Below are 26,219 nucleotides of genomic sequence, written 5' to 3'. Positions count from 1 at the left end.
GACTGTGGTGGCACCACTTGGCAGGGTAGACTTACAGGCGGCAGAGTCCAGGTGCAGGAGCAGGGTGAGTGGAAGTCTTTTATGTCTGTGAGACCTCAGATCAGGAAGCTAGCCAACTAGCCACAGACACCAAGCGCGGAAACTGTAGCTGTTTCCAATTGGAAGTTATATAGGTTATAAGGCCAATGTTATCCTAAGGGAGATATAGGCCTTGCATTAGTGAGAAATTATTTAAGAGTTTTTCACTACCAGGCCATGAAACATTTTAAAGTACTGGTCCAACTTCTTAAATACACCTCACCTGCCCCATGAGGGGGCTAGGGCCTACCTTAGGGGTGACTTAACATGTACTAAAAAGTGTCTAGGACCTACATTAGGGGTGACTTACCTGTATTAAAATGGAAGGTTTGGACCTGGCAAAAGGTTTACTTTACCAGGCGGACATGACAGTTTAAGACTGTGCACACAGGCTCTGCAGTGGCAGGTCTCAGATATGTTTAAACAGCTACTTAAGTGGAGTGGTCACAATCAGTGCTGCAGGCCCACTAATAGCATTTATTGTACCAGCCCAAGGCACAGGTAGTGCACTTTTCTAGGGACTTATAAGTAAATTAAACATGCCAACTGGGTATATGTCAATGTTACCATATATTAGGGAACAAGGACAAGCCCGTTTGCCGTGATCAGCAGTGGTGAAGTGCACAGAATACAAGACCAGCAAAAACAAAGTCAGCAAAAACAGTTGGTCTGAGGGCAAAAGGTATGGGGAAACCATGCCAAGGATGCCAGGCCAAACACTTATCATCTACCAGTACCTGTTTTTCAATATTTCTCCTAAGTCTAAACAATATTTAAGAATGGCTAGTTTATGTAACCCTTCCCAGGGTAGGTTGTCAAGGTGACTGAACAAATGAAATGGGAGCAGAAGCATCCCCCATGTCATAGATGACTAAAATGTATATAAAACTGAAAGGTTTTATAGAAGTTAAGCATACCAAACTACAGGGAAAGTAAATCAAGCAAAAACAAATTACCTCCTCATCCATTCCTCATCCCATTCCTTATTATATGCACTTTGTGAGGCGAGGCCTCACCACTACCGCACCTACAAAAAACACTTCCACCTAAAAAACTAACAGGTATGCCCCCATTTTACTATTAAAGCAAGATAAGGGCAAAGAACATCCTGACATACCAAGCCTCCACAGACACCTTTTAAAAGAGAAAGAGGGAGGGAGGTGTAGGAGGCTGGCCTGGTTTGTTGTGGGTACCTAAGGTACTTACACCTTATACCAGGTACAGTTATCCCTTATTAGTGAAATGTAGGCAGTGTTCTAGCAGCTTTAGGCTGTCTAGAAATAGCTGTAGCAGAGCAGCTTAGGCCGAACTAGGAGACATGCAAAGCTCCTGCGATACCACTATAGTTACACAATAAAAGACAATACTCAGTGTTACCAAAAATAAAGGTACTTCATTTTAATGACACAAAGCCAAAAATATCTTAGAGGCAATATTCCTTCTGGAGGTAAGTATTATACAGAATATATACACTAGTATCCAAAATCAGGTAAGTAAACAGTCATAGAATATCGCAAATAGTAGAAAATACAATAGATTGCAATGGGCCTAAGGGCAACACAAAACCATATACTAAAATAGTGGAACGTGAATCACAAATTCCTCCCTAGGCAATGGTAGTATGTAGAGGGGCCCTGGGAGTGTAGGAAAACACCAATGGTAAGTAAAGTACCCCACCCCAGAGCCCAGGAAAGCAGGAGTAAAGTACAGCAAGTTTCCCCAAGACACACTACAAGTCGTGATAAGAGATTTTGCAAGAACCAAGAAATACTGCAATCAATAATCAATGGATTACTGGACCTGAAGACCTGTGTAGAAAGGGGACCCAGTCCAGAAGTCAAAGAAGGGTCCAGGAAGGACAGGAGCCCCTCCCGACCCAGAAGATGCAAAAGCGGATTCTCCGGTAAGTAGAACAGTACCGAAGAGCCCCAAAGAAGATGGCTGTGGGTTCTTGCTTGGTTCAGGTGATGTCTCACGTCGAGTTGTTGGATGCAGGCTGTTTGCTTCACTGGATTCCGCCAACAAGCCTTGGTTCAAGCAAGTACACGGTTTGCCTCAAAAAAGGAGCTGCCGGGGGCCTAGGCGGGACCTGTGGGTCTCAACTGAGACTGATGAGACAGAAGAGGCTCTCAGTACTCCAGAGACCCCTCAGAAGACCAGGCAGCACCCACGGGAGTCCCAGAACATGGGGACAAAGAAGATGAAAAGTGCGGTCATTGCACCAGTACAAAGGAAGGTCCCATGCTGCTGGAAACCAACTCAGCAATTTGTGCGTCACAGGTTGGAGTGCTGGGGACATGGGCTACACTGTGCATGAAGAATTCTTGGAAAGAAGTGCACAGAAGCCCAAGGAGCTGGAGAAGACGTGGTGAACAGGGGCACTGTCGCAGCACGGAGAGGCAAGCTCTTACCTCCACCAAATTTGGGCAGCTGGACCTTAGGACAGTCTGGGTCACGTTGATCTACCACCTGTGTTCCAGGGAGCATGCTCGTCATCAGGAGAGGAGTCCCAAAGTACCGGTTGTTGTCGCAGAAGGGTGCCTGCAGAAGCAGGGAAGTGTCTCCATCACTCCACGGGAGCTTTCTTCCGTTCTTCTGGTGCAGGGTGAAGACAGGCAGCTCTCAGAGTGTGCACACCTTGGAAACTGTTGCAAATGCTGGCTGGAGCTGAAGTTGCAGGTCAGAGGAGTCGTCCTGGATACTGTATTGCAGTTACAGAGGTTCCTGGAGCAGTTTGCAGTTGATACGATGGTCAAAAGCTGAAGCAGAGGATGCAGGGGATTCCTGGAGGACTCTTGCAAGCTGAATCTGAGGAAACACCCAGGGGAGAGACCCTAAATAGCCCTGAAAGGGGGGTTGGCTACCTACCCATGGATGCACCTGTTGGGAGGGGTCTCTGACATCACCTGCTGGCACTGGCCACTCAGAGGTTTCCAGAGTGTCCCCACACCTTGGAAACCAAGATGACTAACACCAGGGACACACTGGAGGAGCTCTGGGCACCACCCCTGGGGTGGTGATGGACAGTGGAGTGGTCACTCCCCTTTCCTTTGTACAGTTTTGTGCCAGAGCAGGAACTAGGGGTCCCTGAACCGTTGTAGACTGGCTTATGCCCCATCTGTGCCCTTCAAAGCATTTCCAGGGGCTCTGGGGGGCTGCCCCTCCCATACCCTGTAACACCTATTTCCAAAGGGAGAGGGTCTAACACCCTCCTCCTAAAGGAAATGCATTGTTCTGCCTTCCTGGGATTGAACTGCTCAGTTCCCAGGAGGGCATACACCTGTCTGTGAGGTGACAGCAGCTGGGGCTGCAGTGGAAACCTCAGAGAGCTGGTTTGGCAGTATTGGGGTCCATTAAGGATCCCCCAGGGTGCATGGGATTGGCCCCCCAATCCCAGATTTGGAATGGGGGGACAATTCCATGATCTTAGACACCTCACATGGCTATATTTGGAGTTACCATTGTGAAGCTACAGATAAGTATTGACATATATGTAGTGCACGGATGTAATGGTATCCCGCACTCACAAAGTCCTGGGAATTGGCCCTGGACAACATGGGGGCACCTTTGCTAGTGCAAGGGTGCCCTCACACATAGTAACTTTGCAAGTGTAGTGAAAATGGCTTTGAAATAGTGTGGGCACTATTTCACTCAGGCTACAATGGCAGTCCTGAAGAAAGGTTTGTCTGAGTTCCTTATGGGTGGCAACGGAAATTCTGCAGCCCATAAGGATCTCCCGGAACCCCAATGCCTTAGGTACCATATACTAGGGAATTATAAGGGGGGTCCAGTGTGGCAATTAGAATTGGAATATGGAGTCACTAAACTATAGTGACAAATTTGGTAAGTAGACAGAGCATAAGCACTGGAGTTCTGGTTAGCAGAACTTCAGTGACACAGTTAAGCGTACTGACAACACACACATAGGCCACAAACTATGAGCACTGGGGTCATGGCTAGCAGGATCCCAGTGAGACAGGCAAAACATACTGACAATCAGGAAGAAAATGAGGATAACATGCCAAGAAAGATGGTACTTTCCTACAGAAGGGAATTTAAGTAATGGGACAAGGAATTAGGAATCAGAGTAATGAAGATTACCGGTAAGTAATCCAAGCAATATGTGTGCAGGTCAATGAAGAATAAACATTAATGTACATGTTGTTGTGTACATTCACCATGTTCAGGCTTCAGAAAAATGCTCTCACAATGGTGAGTGCATCACAGTGGTGAAGCATTATCTAAGAGAAGTCTATCCGAGTTCCACTGAAACAGAAGGCCGTCACACAAAAGACATGCATTTCAGGTGGTGTAGCAGAGAAACGGGAACCAGAGCACTGTTTTCTGTCTTTTGCCTTGACCTTCACTCTAGTAAAGTGCGTCAAAGTTGATCCACTTAGCTTTGCCTGACCACCAAATATGTCACATCCAGTTGACTCAGGCAATATGCCTCTGGTAGATGGATGTGAGAAATACCTATTTTGCAGGTCTATTCTAGTTGGTAAGCTTTCACTCCGCAATTAAAACATAGATGTCTGGAAACCTCTGGTAAGTGTAGTGTTTGTTAAGTTTACAGCACAAATGATCAGCCCACAACCCCCATCCTCAACCTCAGCAACCGTTTCCTCCCATTCCTTTTCCCTGACTCCTAATTTTCCATGCTCCCACCCACATACACACAGAAAACTACACCAGGTCGTGGCTCAGTGGAGGAAAACATAACATAACATAACATAACATAACATAACATAACATAACACAACATAACATAAGTCACATAACATAACAACAAATGATTGAAGATTGTTGGGGCCTCTTGCTATCTTATGCATTCTCCCCACTACCTTAATGTTCAATGCTGCTGTGAGTAAGGTCATGGTATGTTGACAGTGTTTATGCTTGGTTGAGTGGACAGTTGGCGTGCGAAGGGCTAAGTGGCAGGATGCTGGGGCTTTACCTGTAACCTACAACTAACCTAATAAACCTAGGTCTTTTATAACCCATGAGTAACCATCATTGATTGCAAAACTGGAGATAATTTAATGAAGAACCACTGCATGAAAGAAGAAAGAAACTGAACCTACAGAAAATTTAAGGTGGGTCCATATTACAGAGGAAAACCAAGAAGACAGAGATTGAACATCTAAGATAAAATATAAAGCAAATGAAAGTGAAGATTGAAGTGAAGGAGGATGCCCTGGAAGCCCCATCAGTGTCTTTTCTACCAGACAGCCTGTACTCAACAGATGTTAGAGGGCATGAGACCTGTTTAACTTAAAGGCAAGCTGTTTAATCTATTAGGTGCACAGCTAACAGGAAGTGCTGTGACCTGCAGATTGAGAAGGTGGTCAGCTCAGCTGTGCATGGTGCCAGACCTGTTGTACCTGCTAGTACGGACCGGGTATCTTGAGGAAATGGTCTGCTGAACTATGTGTGTACAGAGTTAAAAAATGTATGGCACTGAACATTTGGCAACCTAGTGGAAAATCAGTTGGAGGAACAACTGGTGTCAGCATTTAAACACTATCTGAAGAGTGATCAGTGAACCCGCGAAGCAGCCACTTGAAGCTCTGTGCTTAAGGGTGCACATTGTGAGTAACAGTTACAGTCTTCCTGTTGACTGGGTTGCTCAGTTTCTCCACTCCCTATTCTGCAAGAGAGGTCATTTGTACCTGAACTGTTTCCATGAATTTTTCTGAGAGGAAGACTACAGCACTGACCTGGCACATGGGAACAGCTTGGGTGCTGTGGAGAGCATGTGTGCCAAATTTTCGTACGAGGATATAGAAAGTGCGTGCATTTAAATGGAATAAAATGTACAGTGGCAATGTATTCGGATGAGAAGTCGCTCACCGGTGTGGAGTATTTGGCTATTCTTGAGAATAATTTTACTTTAGAAATACTGTCATGTGCATTTTATTCAGTAACATACATTGCTAGAGTGTATTTTTCAGTGCTGCTACAGTGGATTTTAAAGATGCGTTGAGTTGAATTGAGTAATGTTATGTTTATGCTGACTATGCTAGCGAATGCTGAAATTAATTTTTAATGCTATATTGAATTGATAAACTTTATGCTGCTACTGACGTGTTTTAAAGTTGTTGAATCGTGGCCTGTATGTTACGCATAGCAGCTGCGCCCTTATGCTATTTTAACATGAAGTTTTGTTCACCATATTTTGCGCGTGTATATTGGGCTGAAGTTTTAAAGCCATGCTTGATTTTAGAGACCTATAATTTGAGGTAGGATGGTGGAGCCAGGTGCAGAGTGACATTTTAATATTGTGATATTAGTATCTTTGTCCGTATTTGGGATAATGTTTTTGACCATCCTTCCCTAGGGGTTAAAGATGTGGGGGCAGTGTGTTCAGCCCAATGTTAAGGGGGGTACACCCCAGTGATATGTGTCAATCCTTCCTACAGGGTTACGGATGTGAGGCAGTGTTTTAGGCCCAATGTTAAGGGGGTAAGTGGTTATATCCCAGTGCAGTAGAGGGTAGGTGAAACCCTGGTCCTGTATGAGCATAGCGTGATGGGAGTGCGTGGTTGCACCCCAATGCGGTAGAGGGTAGGTGAAACCCTGGTTCTGTTTAAGTGAATGGTGATTGGGATATGTGTTTACACTCCAATGCAGTGGAAGGTAGGTGAGACCCTAGTTCAGTTTAGGTGTATGGTGCTCGGGGTACATGGTTACACCCCAATACAGTAGAGATGGATGAAACTCTAGTCCTGTTGAGTGTTGAGTTGTGAAAGGCAATAGACTGTTCCTGTTATAGTGTGTGTGATGTGGAGGGGAACAAGTAGTTAGTGTTCTCTGTTGGGTGAGCATGGACGTTTTAAGTTATTTCTACATTTGTATTGTGAATTTGTGGAATGTGTGATTAACTGTGTTTTAGCACCTTACATTCAATTGCAGTATTGAAGTTAAGCAGACAGTGTTTGTTAACCTTTTCTGTTTATTTCAATGGGGTGATACTCATAATTTTGAAGGATGGTTGATGAGGGTGTTTTGCCTTTTTCTGTTCTGTTGAATATTTCATTGGTTTCATAAGGGGGAGATGTGTTGTGGCCTCTTGCTATCTTATGCATTTTCCTCACTACATTAATGTTCCCTACTGCTCAGCCAGTGAGTGAGGTCATTGTATGGTTGGACGGTTGACAGTGTTTGTGCTTCAATGAGTGGAAACTTGGATTAAGAAGGGCTGAGCGGCAGGATGGTTCCCCTGCTGGGGCTTCATCTGTAACCTACAACTAAGCTAATAAACCTACTTCTTTGATAACCCATGAGTAACCATAATTGATTTGAAGATGCTTAACATACCAATAACAAAACATAATATATAGTTGAAGATGCTTAACAAATACCAATAACATAACTTAACATTTGTCTGTAGATTTGTCTTAAATCTAGGAGCCAAGACTTACCTTGATTATATACCACAGTTGAAAAGGTAAGAAACGCAGCAATCAAAACATTATAGACAGGCATTACAGCATGCAACCGATACACCTCCCATAACATATTTTTACTTTCATCGGATATCCAACAGCATTCTTCACCCACAATACCACTATACACAGTCATTCCACTCGTACCCTCAAATGACTAAACTCAGCACGGACTAGTCAGAACTTCAAGCCATTAAGCACACACACATAACCAAAACTATATAGTTGGCAAAGTACCACTGAATCAATGGCACTGAGACAGTCATGAATCTAAAAACTCAAAAATAACAAAAACATAACTAACCCACATGTGCACATCGCATCGAAAGATGCCTACCTTGGTTGTAAATCAAATATAAGAAGTACTGTAGTCTAACTGAGCAATTGACAACTGATTCCCCAAATCAAGAGAGGAATTGAAAGTCTTTTGGCACACAGACATAACACACCACACAGACCTTCCTAGTTCGACCTCATGCCAGTTTAAGACTAACTCACTGAAACCATTACAAAAATTAACACAATCTATAAACTCTACAAAGGGCACACAATCAAACACTAACAAAGTAACAAACACTATTAAAGGATTGTTCCTCCGATCAATGCCCTTCCAAATTCTGCACAATAGGGCACCCAGGTATATACTGCATTATGATGCCGTAAAAACAGTAGTTAGTGCTACGACAAATTAAAACAATTAATTGTAACATATATGTGCCACTCTACAAACAATTGTAAATCAGTGGCAGACGGTAATTTTAGGAGGGAGGGGGGCGGGCGGGAAGCACACTCACACTGATTCATTCACACACGCTCACACACGCACATCCAGGCACAACACTCATCAAATATTCAAACATAAACCCACGCACCAAACATTCATTTGAAAAAACACACATGCACTTACCTTCAGCTCTGCCTCTGAGGTCCCAAGTCAGCCAGTGAGGGAAGGCAGCAGTCCCTGCCTCATCACACAGTGGGGTGGGATGTGGTCAGCGAGACTGCTGACCCCACCCACTCTGTGATGAGGGGTCACTGACACTCGCCCTGGACGCTTCAGGGCTTAAACCTGAACGTCAATTGGTGACGCTTCCCCTCGTCACAGAGGACAAGGGCCTTGAGGCACCTTTGCTTAGCTGAGGAGGTCACGCCCATAGGAGCTGTGACCTCTTCAGCCCAGCAAAGTTCAGCTCAGGCACCCAAGAGCCCGCGCAAATCGCGCCTGTCTCTCTCCTGGCTGCCTGATCTGAAAATGAAGAGTGTCTGACAGGCTGACCTTCGCGCAGCCTGACAGGCACTCTTCATGAGGGGCAAAAGGTTGGGGAAGGCCTGGCCCCTCCACCCTAAGGGACAGGCCACAGCTGTTGTAAATGCAGCTAAAGGAAAAGCTGGTTAAAAGTAATTTAAATCAATTAATTTTATTGATCGATTCAGACAAGGTTGCATCCCCTTTGCCAGCTTTATATCGTACCTCTGTGTCATGGTTTCATGTAGGGCTTGAAAAATATCTTAGAACGCTTTGACCCTGATTCCATATTTGCCAAAGTTTTCCAACACCCGCACAAACCCTTGTTTGAGCAGGTGTCAGATATTACTGCACCTGGTATTTACTGATTGCATTAAATACCTCACCTTTCGTTAAATTCTGAAATGTCAGACTTTCTGAAATTTATCAGTGGATAACAAAGCAGCACTTACTGAGAGGTGTAAATGTTATTACAGTAAGAACTATAATCGGCATATTATTCCCCATAAAGTCAGAATAGGTGTGATTTATCTCACCTGTTACATTCTGAATCATGGTGTATCGTATTTTAGGATTTTATCAGGTGTCATAAACAGCACCTTCGATACAACAAACTCAGAATAAAGTCCTCTAATTAGACTTCTGCCAAACCAGTAATGCAGCTCACCACTTAATTAGGTAAGTAAAGCCGTAGATTAACCTCGTCTACTTTGTAGTGAGGTTAAGCGCAAGCATGATGTGGTAAAGGTCCAAGGTACTATATGACAGCCACCCTCACGAAATATTGCCCTTGAACAACCTTACAGAATAGTCTCAGTGAAAGATCAGGAACAGAAAAGTAAAGGATGAAATTTACTAAATTTTAAATGGTGCATTTCAGGGGCGGCCGGCAGTTTTAGGAGGGAAGGTGGTGGGCGGGAAGAACACTCACACTCATTCTTTCACACACACACATACGCACATCCATTAACAACACTCATCGACATTCAAACATACATGCACGCACCAAACATTCTTTTAAAAAGATCACACACACCACACACACTTACCTTCAGCCTCGGAGGTCCCAGGAGGGTTGGGACTGCTGCCTTCCCTCATTGGCTGACCTTGGGTCAGCCAATGAGGGACGGCAGCAGTCCCAACTTCGTCACAGAGTGGGATGGGGTCAGTGAGACTGCTGATCCCACCCCACTCTGTGACGAGGTGTCACTGATTGACACTCACCATGGGTGCTTCAGGGCTTAAACCTAAAGAACCCAGGTCGAAGTCAATGGATGATGCTTCCCTTGTCACTCGGGGGAGGGCCTTGAGGGACCTTTGCTGAGCCAAGGAGGTCACGCCCACAGGAGCTGTGACCTCTTCAGCCCTTCAAAATTCAGCTCAGGCAGCCAGGAGTCTGCGCAAATCGTGCATATTTGCTCCTGGCTGCCTGACCTGAACAAGAAGCGTGTCTGTCAGGCTGACATTTGTTCAGCCTGATCGGCATACTTCATGAGTGGCAAAAGGTGGGGGGCCCTGGCCCCTCCGCTCTAAAGGAAGGGCCACGGCTGGTGCACTTGTAGATTTCTTCCCTCACAGGAGAGCAATTTATTTTTTTTATCAAATTTCTTTGTTAAAGTTTCATCATATATCAATAAAGGAAAACAACCCCTTTAACTGCTGTGATATCAATAGGTGAAGCAGTCAGGTTTAGACCGTGGATGGTATCCCAGCCTAGGGTCTACCCCCACCCTGAGCCCCTACAACACATACACTGAAGTCAAACATCGGCAATTTGAAATCCCCGTATCAGTGCAGACACCCAAGAAGTCAACATATTGAGCTATCAAAACCATAAATGTTCCAGAATAAATCAGACAGAGTGTATATATGAGCACAAAGCGTCTTTAGCTAATAGTCATTAAATATCAAAGAAAGACATCAAGGGAGGGCATGGGGTAAAAGACTTGAGGGGTATGAGGAAAGAAGGTGTGGCTAACTCCAAGGTTTGAGCCAATTACACAATCATTACTAAACTCTTCGGTGGAGAGGCAGGGTACGAAAGGAGGAAGTTCTCCAGATCTCGTCAAATTGGGCCAATCTCTCATTTACTTTATACCTTAACTTCTCACAAGACAACACTGCATACATTTCTTTCATACATACATGAAGGGTGGGGACATTTTATAATTTCCACAAACGTAAGATACAAATCTTAGCTAACCTGAGGGCTGTGGTTGCCCAACAGGTCAGGAGGCGGGAAAGGATAGATAATTCAGAAGTATCATGAGGCAGTGCGAGGTGGGGTGATAATCTGTTCTCTGTATTCAGAGCGAGACATGTAGCTTCAAATTTGGCGTCAATATCTTAGCAGCATTTGGCCCTCCCACTAGATGTGCAAAATGTTACTAGGTAGTACACTAGAGTGCAAGCATCCCAAATTCAAGTTGAGTTTTGTCCTGTACCGTTTTTCCAGGGGCATGTGCCATCAGTGGATAGCTTTAAAATAATAGATTTTCATGCATGATTCCCAGAGCCCAGAGTTAGACTCTTTCAGGATGGTGTACCAGTCGTCACCTTGAAATTGTGTAACCCACACTTGCCCACAATATTTTGAGATTGGTTGAGACGTCTTGAAAAAGGTGAGATTAGAGTGGTGTAGCACATGGTCCAGAAATTGTCCCTCTAAAAGCTTTTAAGTATAAATATAATCAACTATGGGGGAGTCAACCAGTTGCTTGGAGTGTCTGAATAATCTTCCAGGGAACGCATCAAAGGGCACCATTACCTGTTGCTGGTCTTTAGGGAGCCCTGAAAATGTGCAGATTTAGATTTTCGACTGTCGGCACTTCTAGTAGGCATACAGCAGTCCTGTAGGTTTGAAAGGCTTCGGTCTTCCTGGTATCCCATCATTGCTAGCGCCATTGGCAAATTGCCATTGTGCTTGGGAAGTATTTTGGTTTCTTCACAAGGGGACTGCAGGCTGAGATCACCGGGGTGGCAGACTTTTCAAATCAAGAGAAGAACAGTGCCCAAGACCTTTAATCTCTTCACTGTACATGATGGATTGAACTAGTTTCTAGACTTTTCGTTGTCCTTTGAAAGCACCTTGACTTCAAGTCTCAGGAGTAAAAATGAGGGCTAAAATCCCATATGGATTTCTTTGTTAAATCTGTCAGGTGGGACAGCCAGAGAGGCATCTACAGCACGAAAATGTCCTTTGGTTTTCACTGTTTCTTTGGTTGTTTGTTTTTGGTACTTTTGTACAGGGGGGACTTCAACACTACCCCTATCTACCTTTCGAGTGCAAGTACATTTTTTGACACTCAGAAACCTAGAGTCGTTAGTCTGGAGGCATTTCCTCGTGACAACATGCTGCCCCTATATAAATACACCCCCAAAGTGGAGGTGGTGTCTATAAAAAAAAAGCAAGAGTTGTCAAAGCCAGTAGGTTTGGTTTGCATTGTCAGTTGTAATTCTTATCAACATGTGCAATGTGCATTTCAAATACATCTCTTCTTGCGCCATAACTAGGTAATCACAGACTCCTAATGTAGAATTGCAAAATAATTTGTACCAACCCACTTGCACCCATCACAAATCCATGTGTGGCCCCATGACACAGTAACATTGTTTCAGGAAGCTGAACACTGGCTATGTTTACACCTGCAGGGGTCACTTGTGACTTCTCCAGCATGCCCAACCCTTGTTTAGCTTTACATTGGAGAGGTTCCCAAAATGCCACTCTCGTAGACATACTGCTTTACACTGAGTCATGGAAGGTCACAGAAGACTAGAACATGACATGTATTAGGAGTGAGTGGCACACAGTGGTGAATAGCACTTCATGTGCTTCTTCTCTCTACCTCCTTGTTCTGTCTGGGAAGAGCAGTCAGCAGAAGGAGGCGGAAGCAGTGGAATCAGTATGATGTTTTTCACTGAGCACCAGTGGATGAGAAGAGTGGCCCATCAGAGTAAAAAGGGAAGAGCAATAGTTCCATGGGGTAATCATGGAACTGAAGAGTTGGCCAAAGAAGGAAGGGTGAAGCAGCATGATGGATCCTTTGGCTGTTCCTGGATGTGGAAAGAGGCCAGGCGGATCAAGAAGCAGCAAAGTTTAGAAACATTAAATCATATTGCAAAAATTAAGAATAGGTACCAAAACAGAACTACTTTTTTATTTGCATGACTTGCAATGCGTTAAGTCTAAGATGGTTGAATTGCCGACAATGGGGTTTCAATGGAAGAAATCAAGTTATTCTCCTACTTCTGAATGAAGCACAGAGATTGTGAGATGGGCAGATGGGGCATCTGCCAATATTAATAAGATGCCCTGCTTCCAGCCACCATTAAATATCCTCCTAAAAACACTTTATAGTGGCAGGAACTTTCAAACAGAAAGAGTGTGGACATTTGACACAATAAAGGGAGCCAATGAAACAAACATTCTCACTTCAGTGACATCTTCAACTGCATCAGTGCAGCATGTATCTTAATTCAAGAGGTAGTGTATTCCATAACTGGGGAGACATACCGAAAACCTTCAGCCCCTGTAGCAGTTGCATTTGTACTTAGCTATCAAAAAGTTTTATAAACTCCAACCAAAGGCTCAGTTTTCTACACAACTAAAGTCAGTGTACACTATGGTCAGAGATGAAATTTCCTTCACAGGTGATCCAAATAATAAGAAAGATCTCTGTATGCTTCCACGACTTCACACTGCCCAGCTGGTCAAATGTTTTCCACTGTGCAGCTTCATTCCTCACTATGATGGTTCTTGTCATACTCACAAGTCACTATTCATATCTTCTCTTCTCAACCACATACAAATGAAAATTAATAAATAATGATAAAATGCTACATGATATGAAATTCACTAATATCACTGCACAATAATGAACATTGAGTATCTAGCATGTACCACACATCAAAGTATAAGAACAAAAATCCAAACCACATTCATGGTACATAATGTACCCACAACAGGGACATGCTGTACACTCATACCTCTAGCATTGATGATATAAAAGCATTTTCATTTAAAAGGACATTTCACAGTGGTGTCTTTTCACACAATAGAGAGGTAGGGGAAAAATTCAATTGCCCTACTGCAACCACATTTCACACTAAATTCACAAAAGGTATGAGTTTGCTAAGTGGCTCACCTTCGCTCAATACGGTATTTCCTATCTCGTGAACATAAAAATACCCAGAACACCCAAAACCCAGGTGTTTATGGATAGAAAGGACACAACCCACTTGTTTGCGACTTGCTTCATCATCGGCCAGTCCACCACATTGTGTTGGAACAAAGCCAACCCAATGCTAGAAAAAAGGGTGCTCAGAATTAGATGGTTCTGGTCAGCTAAGGGGTCCAAATATTCAAGTTAAACAACCTCTTCGTGACCCCAGGAGATGTCCTTTATTCAAGGGGTACACCGGGACGGATTGAAAAAAGGTTCTGCAAATAACCTTGGGTGACTCTGAGTTCTAATGACTCAATACACCCACAAAATGCCTCCTCTGGTCAACCTAAGTTTGGAGGAAGTGTCCAGGGCCTTCATCAGTGTGTAGAACAGTACCCCTATAATCTGTCCTGCGTGCCTCAGCTGTCATCACAAAGTTGTCACAGCTTCTCATACCTGGAAGAGAGGACAGGGAAAAAAAACATGATTCAAACCGGATAGTCTGTTCACTGATCTTCACAGGAAAAAATACGGTGAGTCATTTTCACAGGACGTTATAATAAACCTGTCCAAATATAAACGTGTCACACATGTGATGCACTTCTATTAATACAGTTTCCAACAACGCATAATCATGCAGCACTTGTGCTTCCACTTACCCTGCAGACTTCAGAGTTCAACCACATTAGTCACTATGGTGGGGTACCGCTTCTGTAGTTACACACTGAAAACAAAAATGCCATTCTTTTATAAAATCCTTTCCAGGTTTATACTAAAATATTATGTATAAGCCTCACTGGTGGGGGTTGTTATATGGTGAAGGTACCTTGAGATGTCCATGGTTGTCAAACCCTTTTTGTCATCTCATTACTACTCAGTACAATTCTTTATGAAAAATTTTGTTCTAGTCAAACGTTGTATTCATTACACTTGTGTAACCAATAAACACTTGTACTTATATGCCATAAAAAGTGGGCACAAAAACAAAGGTAACTATCACCGTGGCAAAATTATGTGTGCCTCATAAAACAACTCACTATACATATTCATGTTGCAGGCCAGGGAAACAAACGGAAGGTCACCCTGACATGCTAGAGGCTCAACATAGTGTATGGGATGAGACAACTTACGTGGGTAACTGTAAACAAAGAGTAAATCCATATATTTCCATATTGATGCTGGCAAAAGGGAACACATGCTCAAATACACTGCTTATCCCAAACTATGCTGCTTATTGAACAGCAATCTGTATACACTTCTTCGTAAGCCTTCAGGTGCCCCAGGATATTATCTGTGGGGGCATCAAATTACAAAATTCACAATTACGGCAAAGGAACACAGGATATTTACCACTCAGCACATCTATATTGTAAATGAATTCTTATATTATGTGAAACGGGCAGGTAAGTATTGTTAGGAAATCCTGTGAGAGTACCCCGTCTGCTGTTTTCATTGATCACCATGCCTCATTATAATGTGGGCAGGGAAAATGTCTTACCATGTTGAAGATGGATAAATCCTTGAGTGCATGATAGAGATTACATTTTATTAATACATTACTGGCATAGAAGTCAGCACATGGTGAATTAAAACAATCTTCATTTAAAAGCCTAACAAAGAACATTAACAAGAAATGTAAAAATGTGCATGTTTGAATTAAGGTGGGCATTGTTCTCTTCATTTGTTTAAGCATCGTCCATTACCATGACAGATGTTGTGCAATTATATTTAATAAACTAATGACATGAATTTTAATTAAAAATATTATTGCAGAGATATAGTAGACATGAAAAGTATATAAGTAGTAAATGAACATATTACAGTACTTATGTTGATTTAATTTAATTTATTAATGTGGAGCTATATATTTTTGCAGAGAAATAAATGCATGCTTCAATTTTCTAATGTCATGCATTAGTACTGATCGTAATGAAATGCTTTTATTTTTGCATATTTATTAATTACATGGTACACATTAGCATAAGTGGTTAGTCATTAGAATTTTGTATTTAGGTTTGCTTAGCCAGGTTAGGTCTGAAGATTCACTTTTGCAGCAATAATGAGAAGTACTAATTCATCATGTTCCTTTTTACCTGAATTACTTCTTATGTTGCTCATGTTTTAGAGAATGTCTTATTGTTTTAGAGACGGCAACTGTGGTTGTGTATACCTCAAAATGTAGCAGTATTTGTTCCAGCTAACAGATGGGTGACAAGTATTATTGAATTCATATGAGATCTGTTGAAATCTTCCTGCATCTCATGGGAAGAAATCACAATGTTTTGAATGTTATACAAATTGTCATTTTCAAACTGAACTGTATGAACTCCCTGAGATGACTTTGCACCTTCTCTGAGAAAATCCGGAATAGAAGCAAACCTGATGGGCGTCTATAACTTGGATTGGGTACTGAGCAATTTGCATAAGAAAAGTCCACCCTCAGGACCAATCAAGACTCCATGGCCTTTTCTGACTGGAGAGAGAGACTTTATACAGAGTTCACTTTTGACACCCTGAGAGCCAGTCCTTTCCAACCATCCTCAAAGCTGTTTTCTTTTGCCTCTTATGTTTATCCATTCTAACTGTCCCATTACCTTTGATGTTAAGTACTAATATGCCCAATATACTCTGAACTGCTCTCTTGTCCTATGTGCTGCTAGTGTTCTGCACTGTCCCTGATACCGCTGTCTACTGATGCTGTGAAGCTATGAGCTCGCTGGACTGATGAATCATTCTTGCCTGCTGTCTCATGGGGAAAGGTATATAATCTGGAATCAACATTTCTTGTTTCCATTTAAGTTTATAGTGAGTTACCTTAGTTATATGATTTTCCAAATTATTTTTGTTTTCTCTTCCTTTTGTTTTGTGCACGTGTTAGCTCGTCCTCACACATGCAAGTCCAAATTCAGGTTAGGAGTAGGAATGGCCCAGCCCGAAATTTAATTATTGTTATTTGAATTTGATCAATGTCACCATCAACTGTTTTGAAATCTCTTTCTGTTGCACAAATCATTGTCTTATTAACCCCCTGGATGCCTGGGGTGAGGTGGCCTCCTCCACGGTTCCTGTGTGCCGGGGATGAGACTAGCTCGTCCTGCACCCGGCGCACACACACACTCAGGGATGGGAGAGGAATTGCTTCCCCTTCCACCCCCGATTCCTCCTGCCCCCCATGACGTCTGATGACGTCAGCAAACAATGGCACGCTGACCTCACCAGAGGTCGTCTTCCACCGCACTGGAAGCTCAGCTTCCAGCACAGATAGGAAAGAGAAATGAAAGCATTTCTCTTTCCGGTCAGGGGCTGTGGGCGGGAGAGGCATCAAAGGAAAGGAATTTTCTTTCACTTCAAGTCTCTCTGAGTATTTCTGCAGCCCGATCGTGAAGCGAACAGGCTCCAGAAAATGCCCACTAGACACCAGAGAGTTTGATTTTTTATATATTTATCCATAAGGGGAGTGGCCCCTTTGGCAAGGGCCATTCCCCAGGGGGGCACCTTTTTTAATGCCTTTCTACCCCCACCGGTTTGGGGGGGATTTTATTTTAGGCCATTTCTGCTTACCGTGGGGGCAGATCGGACAATTTTCTTAGGCCAAACCACTAGACACTAGGGATTTGTTTTTACCTCAGTTTCACGCAAGGGGAGCGACCCATTAGGCAAGGGTGACTCCCCTGGGGGGGCAAATTTATTTTAGGCAATTTCTGACCCCCTTTATTTTAGGCCATTTCTGCCTACCTTGGAGGCAGATTAGCCTATTTTTCTTGGGCCGATTTGCCCACAAGGGGGGCAGAAACCACTAAATACCAGGGATTTTTTTTTACATCAGTTTCATGAAAGCAGAGCGGCCCCTTAGGCAAGGGTGGCTCCCTTATGGGGTGTTATTTTAGCCCATTTCTGCCCCCCTTGGGGGCATATTGGCCTATTTCTAGTCTGATCTGCCCTGAGGGGGGATGCACCAGGGATTGGTGGGTGGGTTTTTTGTTTAGGGGGCACCCCCTTGGGCAAGGGTCGCTCCCCGTGGGGGCCCATTACTGTTGGCCATTTCTGCCCATCTTGGGGGCAGTTCAGCCTATTTGTGTAAGGCCCATTTGCCCCCAAGGGGGCAGAAAGCTCACCAGAGACCAGGGAAGATTTTATTTTCCAAAACAAAGAGGGTGTGGGTATGGCCATACCCCCACCCCACATAAATGGGGTAAAAGTTGTTCTGCCCACCAGTGGGCAGCTGAGGCAATTACCCCCGGTCCACTCCCCGGGGGGGGCAGAAAGCATACTAGATGCTAGGGAATTTACAAAACAAAAATCAAAAAATAGTGGGGTGGTAGCTACCAACCAGTATGGGCATGGCTATGCCCCCACCCCACCTGAAGGGGGTAACAGTCTTTCAGCTCTGCCTTGCACACTAAAACATCTTATCCCATGGCAAGCAAGAGGACATTTGATTATTTTGGGTTTTGGTTTTACATTTGGGCCATGAGAGCTTTGCTAACTCTCAAAATCAGCCCACTTGGAATGGTGAGGGCTGCACTTTTTGGACTTTGGGACACTGCCATGTAGAAACATCTACGAGACCGAGACACATCTGAAAACTAAACATCTGGGTGAGTCTAGGGTGGGTTGCTTCCCACACACATGCACCACACACCATTTTCTTACCCACAATGCCCTGCAAACCTTCAACTTTGCTTGACATCACACATTTTTGTGATGGAACCTTCCGGAATCTGCAGGAATCCACAAAGTTCCTACCAGCTAGCATTGTCGCATCTATACCGATAAAAATTCTGCCCACTTGTCAGCCTTAAATCATTTTTTTCCAAACTGTCCTTTTGGACCCGCTTTGGTTCCCCCTAATTTTTTACATGTTTTTAGCTCTTCCCTGTCACAGGCACTTGGTCCACCTACACAAGTGAAGGATCCTTTTTACCAGGGGATTAAGGGGAACATTGGATGGTAGGAAATGTGTCCCTGGGGGGTGATCTCTCACAGAAATGTGGTAAAAATTTGAATGTGATTTTTTAGCTGAGTATGCGGTTTGCTGAGGATTCTGGGTAAGAAAACACTGGGGGATCCAGGCACACCTCCCTGGACTCCCTCGGGTGTCTAGTTTTCAGAAATATTTGGGTTTGGTGGACGTCCGTAGATGGCTGCTAGAGCCCCAGACCAAATACGCAGGTCCCCCCGGCAAAAACAGGTAGTTTTTTTATTTGTTAATTTTAAAGTGTCCATACGGTCCTTTAGAGCATTTACTGTTGCGGGCACTAGGCCTACTCACTCAAGCGAGGTACCCTTTATATTGATAGACCTGGGGAAATGCTAGGTATATGGAAGTTTGTTGCTCCCCTCAGATTCTAATACTTTGCATCACCGAAATGTAAGGAAAACGTGTTTTTTTGCCACATGTTGAGGTTTGCTAAGGATTCTGGGTAACAGAACTTGGTGAGAGCACCACAAGTTACCCCATCTTGGGTTCACCTATGTGCCTAGTTTTCAGATATGTCCAAGTTTGCTAGGTTTTCCTAGGTGCCAGCCAAGCTAGTGGGCACAATACACAGCTAGGCACTTTGAAAAAGGCAGGTCAGTTTTCTTTGGGAAAATGTGATGTGTCCACGCTGTGTTTTGGGGCTTTTCCTGTCGCGGGCACTAGGCCTAACCACACAACTGAGGTACGATTTTTATCAGGCGACTTAGCAGAATGCTGGGCGGAAGGAAATGTGTGGCTCCTCTTAGATTCCAGAACTTTCTGTCACTGAAATATGAGGAAAAAGTGGGGGGGGTTGCCATATTTTAAGGTTTGCAAAGGATTCTGAGTAACAGATCCTGGTGGGAGCCCCACAAGTCACCCCATCTTGGATTCCCCTAGGTGTCTAGTTTTCAAAATGCAAAGGTTTGGTAGGTTTCCCTAGGTGCAGGCTGAGCTAGAGGCCAAAACCTGCAGCTAGGCACTTTCCAAAAAACAGGTCTGTTTTCTTTGGGAAAATGTGATGTGTCCAAGTTGTGTTTTGGGGCATTTCCTGTAATGTCACTAGGCCTCCCCACATTAGTGAGGTACCATTTATATCGGGAGACTTAGGGGTATGTTGGGTGGAAGGAAATTTGTGGCTCCTCTCAGATTCAAGAACTTTCTGTAACTGAAATGTGAGGAAAAGGTGCTTTTTTGCCAGATTTTGAGGTTTACAATGGATTCTGGGTAATAGAACCTGGTGGGAGCCCCATAAGTCACCCTATCTTGGATTCCTCTAGGTGTCTAGTTTTCTAAAATGCAGTGGTTTGGTAGGTTTTCCGAGGTGCCGGCTGAGCTATAGACCAAAATCCACAGCTAGGTACTTTCCAAAAGCTCATCAGTTGTCAATGAAAAAATGTGATGTGTCCATGTTGCGTTTTTGGATGTTTCCTGTCATGGGCACTAGGCCTACCCACAAACGTGAGGTACCATTTTTATCAAGAGACTTGGGGGAATGCTGGGTGGTAAGAAATGTGTGGGTCCTCTCAGATTCTAGCACTTTCTATCACTGAAATGTGAGGAAAAAGATTTTGTTGCCAAATTGTGAGGTTTGCAAAGGATTCTGAGTAAGAGAACCTGGTGAGAGCCCCACCAGTCACCCCATCCTTGAGTCCCCTAGGTGTCTAGTTCTGAAAGAAGCACAGGTGCCCAGTTTGGAAATACAAAGGTTTCCTTGATACCTATTTTTCACTCTTTATATTTCAGCAAATGAATTGCTGTGAACCCGGAATGAAAACCCATTGCAAGGTGCAGCTCATTTATTGGCTATGGGTACCTAGGTTTCTTGATGAACCTACAAACCCTATATATCCCTGCAACCTGAAGAGTCCAACAGATGTAACAGTATATTGCTTTTGAAAATCTGGCATCGCAGGATAAAGCTACAGAGTAAAATGTAGTGAAAAATTGCTGTTTTTCTCACATCAATTTCAATATTTTTTATTTCGGCTGTTATTTCCTTACGGAAAACATTGTAGGATCTTCACAAATGACCCCTTACTGAATAATGTCTACTTTTCAGAAATGTTGAGCTTTCTGGAATCGAGCATTTGTTTCACACCCATTTCTGTCAATAACTGGAAGGAGGCTAAAAGCACAAAAAATTGTAAAAATGGGGTATGTCCCAGTAAAATGCCAAAATTGTGTTGAAAAATCAGGTTTTCTGATTCAAGTATGCTTGTTTCTGAAACCTGGGATGATGGTGATTTTAGCACTGCAAACCCTTTGTTGATGCCATTTTCAGGAGAAAAAAACACAATCTTTCTTCTGCAGCCATTTTTTCCCATTAAAAAAATGACATTTTGGCTGTATTTTGGCAAATTTCTTGGTCTCTTCCAGAGGAACCCAGAAAATCTGGATACTTCTAGAATCCGCGGACCTTGGGGGTCTGCGGTAGGTGGAGCACGCACTGTCGCAAACGGTGGGAGGACCTGAGACGCTGGGCACGGAAGACAGTGAAGGCCCAGCTGGGGATGGCCTCCCAACGAGGAAGGGGTGCCCGTCCAACCCTGACCCACCAATGTTCCGCATACTGGCGGTGGCCTATCCGGAGCTGGATGGGTGCTTGAGGCCATCACAGCAGCCACAAGGGGGTGAATACAGTTTCCAAATCTACTACTTGTGCACGATGGGGTGGTCTACAGGTGGGGGATGTGGGCCTGTGGGTGTCCCTAGGGCAGGCCGAACATTGCAGGGTAGGTCGCATGTTGGGCAGGGGCTGATGAACACCACCTCCTACAAAGCTAGTAGGCATCCACTACTGGGCAGGGGTCTGTGAGTGTCAGGTATGCTGCTATTGGAGTTACGTATTCCTGTCCTTGGGCTGGTGACTAGCATTGTGACTGGTAGTGGATTGCATAGTGCGTAGGCCGGTTCCCTGTGTGAGGGTGTTTTGTACACCAACTGTGTTGTTGGGGCAGCCATTGACCAAGTGTATCGTTTGTCTCTTCCCCCACCCTTTTTGTTTTGTCACCCTGTCCTTATGTGCATTAGCATCATCTGGTGTAGGAGCAGTGGCACTGGCGACGGAGGGAGCTGCATACCACATGGCCCATGAGGCAGAATCCACCGACGTTGAGGGCACCAGTGGGATGGAAGGAGAGGGGAGCACCACGGCAGAGACAGGAGGGGAAAGTTCTGACAGTGATACCTCCTCCAATGGAAGCTCCCTGCTGGTGGCGGACACCTCTGTGCCCACCCCAACTACAGGTACAGCTAAAACCCCCGTACCAGCACCGCCCTCCCAGCAGCCAATTAGTGAGTTTCCCATGCCCGCTCACCTAGGAGGATGGGCATCTCCTTCGCCCCAGGCTCCTCAGGCCCTGCCCCAGCCATCCCTGCTGCCCTCAGTGAGGAGGCTATTGACCTCCTGCGATCCATCTCTGTTGGGCAGTCAACCATAGTGAATGCCATCCAGAACACCTGCAACTCAGGCTCCATGGTGGCTTGGTTCTTCCTCGTGTTTCCAGGGGTGAGTCCTTTGCCTTTTGTGTACTGTTTCTGCCGTGCTTTTGATGTCGTTGGTACTGCCCCGGAAAAGGTGGCGGATAGGCCTCTCATAATAGAGTGGGCGGTACATTGTCTTCCGCCTGGCTGCTGGTGATTACCGCCACGGTGCTTGTTGCTACTGCCGTGGCGGTCGGTGTGTTAAAGTGCCTGTCTGTCTGAGCAGTTTCTACCGTGGTCATATTTCCATTTTGGTTACCGCCGGCCTGTCAGCAGTATTACCGCCGCTTTATCACCGACCACCAGGATTGTAATGAGGCCCATTGTGTCCTGTGTAAACTAACAATGCAAACCATGACTACAGGCCTATCATTAGTAACCTTGCTGTGCAGGTTCAAATCGCAAATTCAACATGTCAAAATAACCCCTTTTTGATAGGCCTAAACCCTATTTTGAATGTTAATAAGTCATCCTTAAGTGTGTTTTAAATTACCATAAAGCATTTTGCATGATATATAAAAGTATGGACATGTAAACTTCTGATGTTAAACATGTCCTTATAGTGACAATACCCTAAAAGCTATTTTCACTAAAGCAGGGTTTACAGTTCCATAGGAAAGCACTGGGAAAAGTTATTAAAAGAAAATAATGTTACTGTCACCTCAGAACAAAATGGAAAGTTTAGACATGGAATCTTTAAAATGTTTATTACAAATCCAATACAATGGTAAAGTTGAATTAGTCACACATATTTTGTGCTTTGAAAAAGTCAGATTGAACCTATTGAAGCCCATTTGCCTGAGCTTCCAACTGTCATTCAGGAGCTAAATAGCTCCTTGAGAAGAAGTAAATTGCCTCCCAGACTTCACCTCAAACAGGCGGTCAGCTAAATGACCCTTGAATTCACTCGGGTAGTCTGTGTTGAAGGGAGCAGGTCCAGGCTTCCTTTTTATAGAGATGGGCAGGGCTCAAGAAGCAGTACAGTCCTCTGTGATTGCAAGTCCGGCACTTTAGCAACAGGGCAGCCCTCTCCGGAGTCTTCACCTTCAATCAAGACATACAAGATGCCTAAGAAGTTTATTACTTTGTGTTTTTCCTCTGTAACACTCGTAAGGAGACACTTAATACTTTTCACGTATACTAATCAGTGAATAGAGGCGCCAAGACTTCTGGGCGGAGCCACCTTTTTCTGAGGCAGCTATAAAGGGAACTCAACAGACCTACTCAGTGTACAGTCCTTGATGGGAATTCATGTTTATACTCCACCACAGACATTATGCTGACAGAGGTGTGAGAAGCCATAAGTAAGATTCCCAAAATTGTTTGTTGAACCACTGTTTTATATTGTTTGTATAATCGATAATCTTTTTAAATATAGTTTGTAATTTTAAATTATTCATATTTTTAATTTAATTTATAAATTATTAATATATAGTGTCATAGAGGATTGTGAGGATTGTAGGGGTACAGAGTGGGAAGTCAATTAAGTATAATTAATGAATAATTATTGGTTTATTAATATAAATAATTTATATCATAATTAGTTGTGTAGATTGTGCTAATAATATTTGCTTAGTTATATTTAAGTTATATTTTAGGTGTAGTTTGTTGAATTTGAAGGGGTATAGGGTAGGAAGGTCAGTTCCCTATACTGTTTTTATTTCCTTGCAAGCAACTTGGCACTGTTTCAGGTGGTGCTTGGCTCCTGCATATACTGGGTGGAATCTTAGTAGAAGGTCAGTCCCTATTTAATAGTTTCATGCTTTGTGTATCCCTGTTTTGTTGCCTTAGTTTTGATTTCCCCGTAGCCACATCACAGCAGGGGAGCCTGCGATTTGGGGCAGGGGTTGCTGGACCCCAGTGTCAAGTTTTAGTTTACCCTTAGCTGTTTTATTGCACTTGTTTGCTGCTCCACATTAACATAATGATAGGACACACCCACCTCATGATGGAGTATTTAGAATGGCATAGAGGATGTGCCTTAAGCAAGCCCGTCTGCACCCATACATGCCTCATCCAGGCCTAGGGTCAGTCCCCCTTGTCGGAGGGCTCCCATGATGTTGGGCTCATTGCAGAATGTTCAAATGTGTTCATTGCCGTTACTAGAAATTCCAGTATATCCATTGCCAATACATGCATCCTTATTTAGCTTTTATCTCTTTACCATTCTAGGTATCTTTCTCTCTATTTCTCTGAAATTATCACAACTCTTAGTTCATCTTGGAGCTAACTCTTATTCTGTCATGAAGGCAAAGCTAGAGAATATCTATTCAGGTACCTGGCTCTACCCTTCTGTTTATCCACTCAATTATACCATTGAGTTTAACAGGGAATAATATCATGTAATTATTGTCCACAGTGCAGAATCATGTCTACACCGCTTCAGTGCAACTGAAAAATGTTTCCTCCATCAGATTGTGCATGTAGTCTACACAATGTGCATCTTAATTATGGATTGTCATCTTCACTTCACAATTAGTTGGAGAATGTGTGCAATTGTATCTTTAAAAAACAATTGATGAGGTAGTTCCACCTTTCATTTGAAGCCTATATATATAATTTGCAGATGATCATATGATGAGTTACAAATGGAAAAACAGAATATCACACTGTTGAAGAGGAAATGAATTGCTAAGAAATGACCACATGAACAAGATTCTATTTCTATATTAAATGCGGAAATATTATCGAGTAATAAGGCTGACAAAAACATATCTATAAGAAAATATTTATCTCTGTTTTATGCTCTTTTAAAAAACTATTTAAAACTCTTAACTACATCATAAAATTTGCTGTGCATAGCAATGATTAAGTGGAGGGCATGGCTAGGTGCCAGCCAAGATGGCCGACATTTAGCGGAGCTCCACTCTCTGCTTTAAAATCCCCCATAAGATCCACACACGTATCCTTCCTCCTGTCAGCAACTGTGGTCTGGGTGCAGCCCGAATAGCGGGGCAACTGCTTGGGGGCTGTCGGGCCCCGTGCGCTCCTGTGGTGAGCGCGTGTGCGCCCTGTGGCCTGGAGGCGGCGGCACGGCCGCATGGAGCTGGATGCCGGGACGAGGAGCGTTGGTTATGAATTTGCCAGAGGTGAAGAGAGTGCGGTGAGCGGGGCTGGGCACCCGATCTGGGGACCCATGAGTGCTGAGCCTGGACGGGGGTCACCGCAGCCGGTGGGACCGTGGCTGGACATGCTTGGTGCCTCTGCTCCCCGCCCCCCCGCCATAGGCAATCGAAGTGACATCAGGGTCTGGGGGCTCCGGAGGTAGGCAGCAGGGGGAGATGGAGGCACAAGGCGGAGAAGCCTGAAGAGGCAAGCGGAAGAGTGGCAGGCCTGTTCCTGTCTGCAACCGGATTGAGTGGGCTCTGGCACTGAGGTACGGGGCGGAGGTTGGGCATGACGCGGGAGGTGGTCCTGGCTTGGCAGCCTGCTGTGGGAGTTGGCTGGACCCGTGTGAGGGGAGCGGCTAATGGTCAGCTCCCCCTCCATCGGTGGCAACGCGGCTGATGTGTCCGGGGATCGTGGACCCCCTTGTGAGGAGCAGTCAGCAAGGCTGGATTCTAAGTGTGGAACAGTGTGGTGTGGGTGAAGGCACCGCGTGCTGGAGAAGGGGGCTGCCCGGCTTGCTGGACTTCAGCCTGGGGACATTTGAGGCCTGCGACAGAGTGAAGCATTGGCAGGGGGTTGCTGACGAGTCTACCCGGCAGGAACGCCCCTCCAGCATGGTCAGGAAAAAAGGGCACTCCACAACAGACGAGTAAAATGGATAAATACACATTGCCAAGACTGACGGAGACTTTATGATCTGGCACTGTCTCTTAGACCAGTTCAATTAC

Source organism: Pleurodeles waltl, chromosome 3_1, assembly GCF_031143425.1.
Source record: "Pleurodeles waltl isolate 20211129_DDA chromosome 3_1, aPleWal1.hap1.20221129, whole genome shotgun sequence".
Taxonomy (NCBI): domain Eukaryota; kingdom Metazoa; phylum Chordata; class Amphibia; order Caudata; family Salamandridae; genus Pleurodeles; species Pleurodeles waltl.
The sequence above is the reverse complement of the archived record's forward strand: the minus strand, read 5'-3'. Positions refer to the sequence as shown.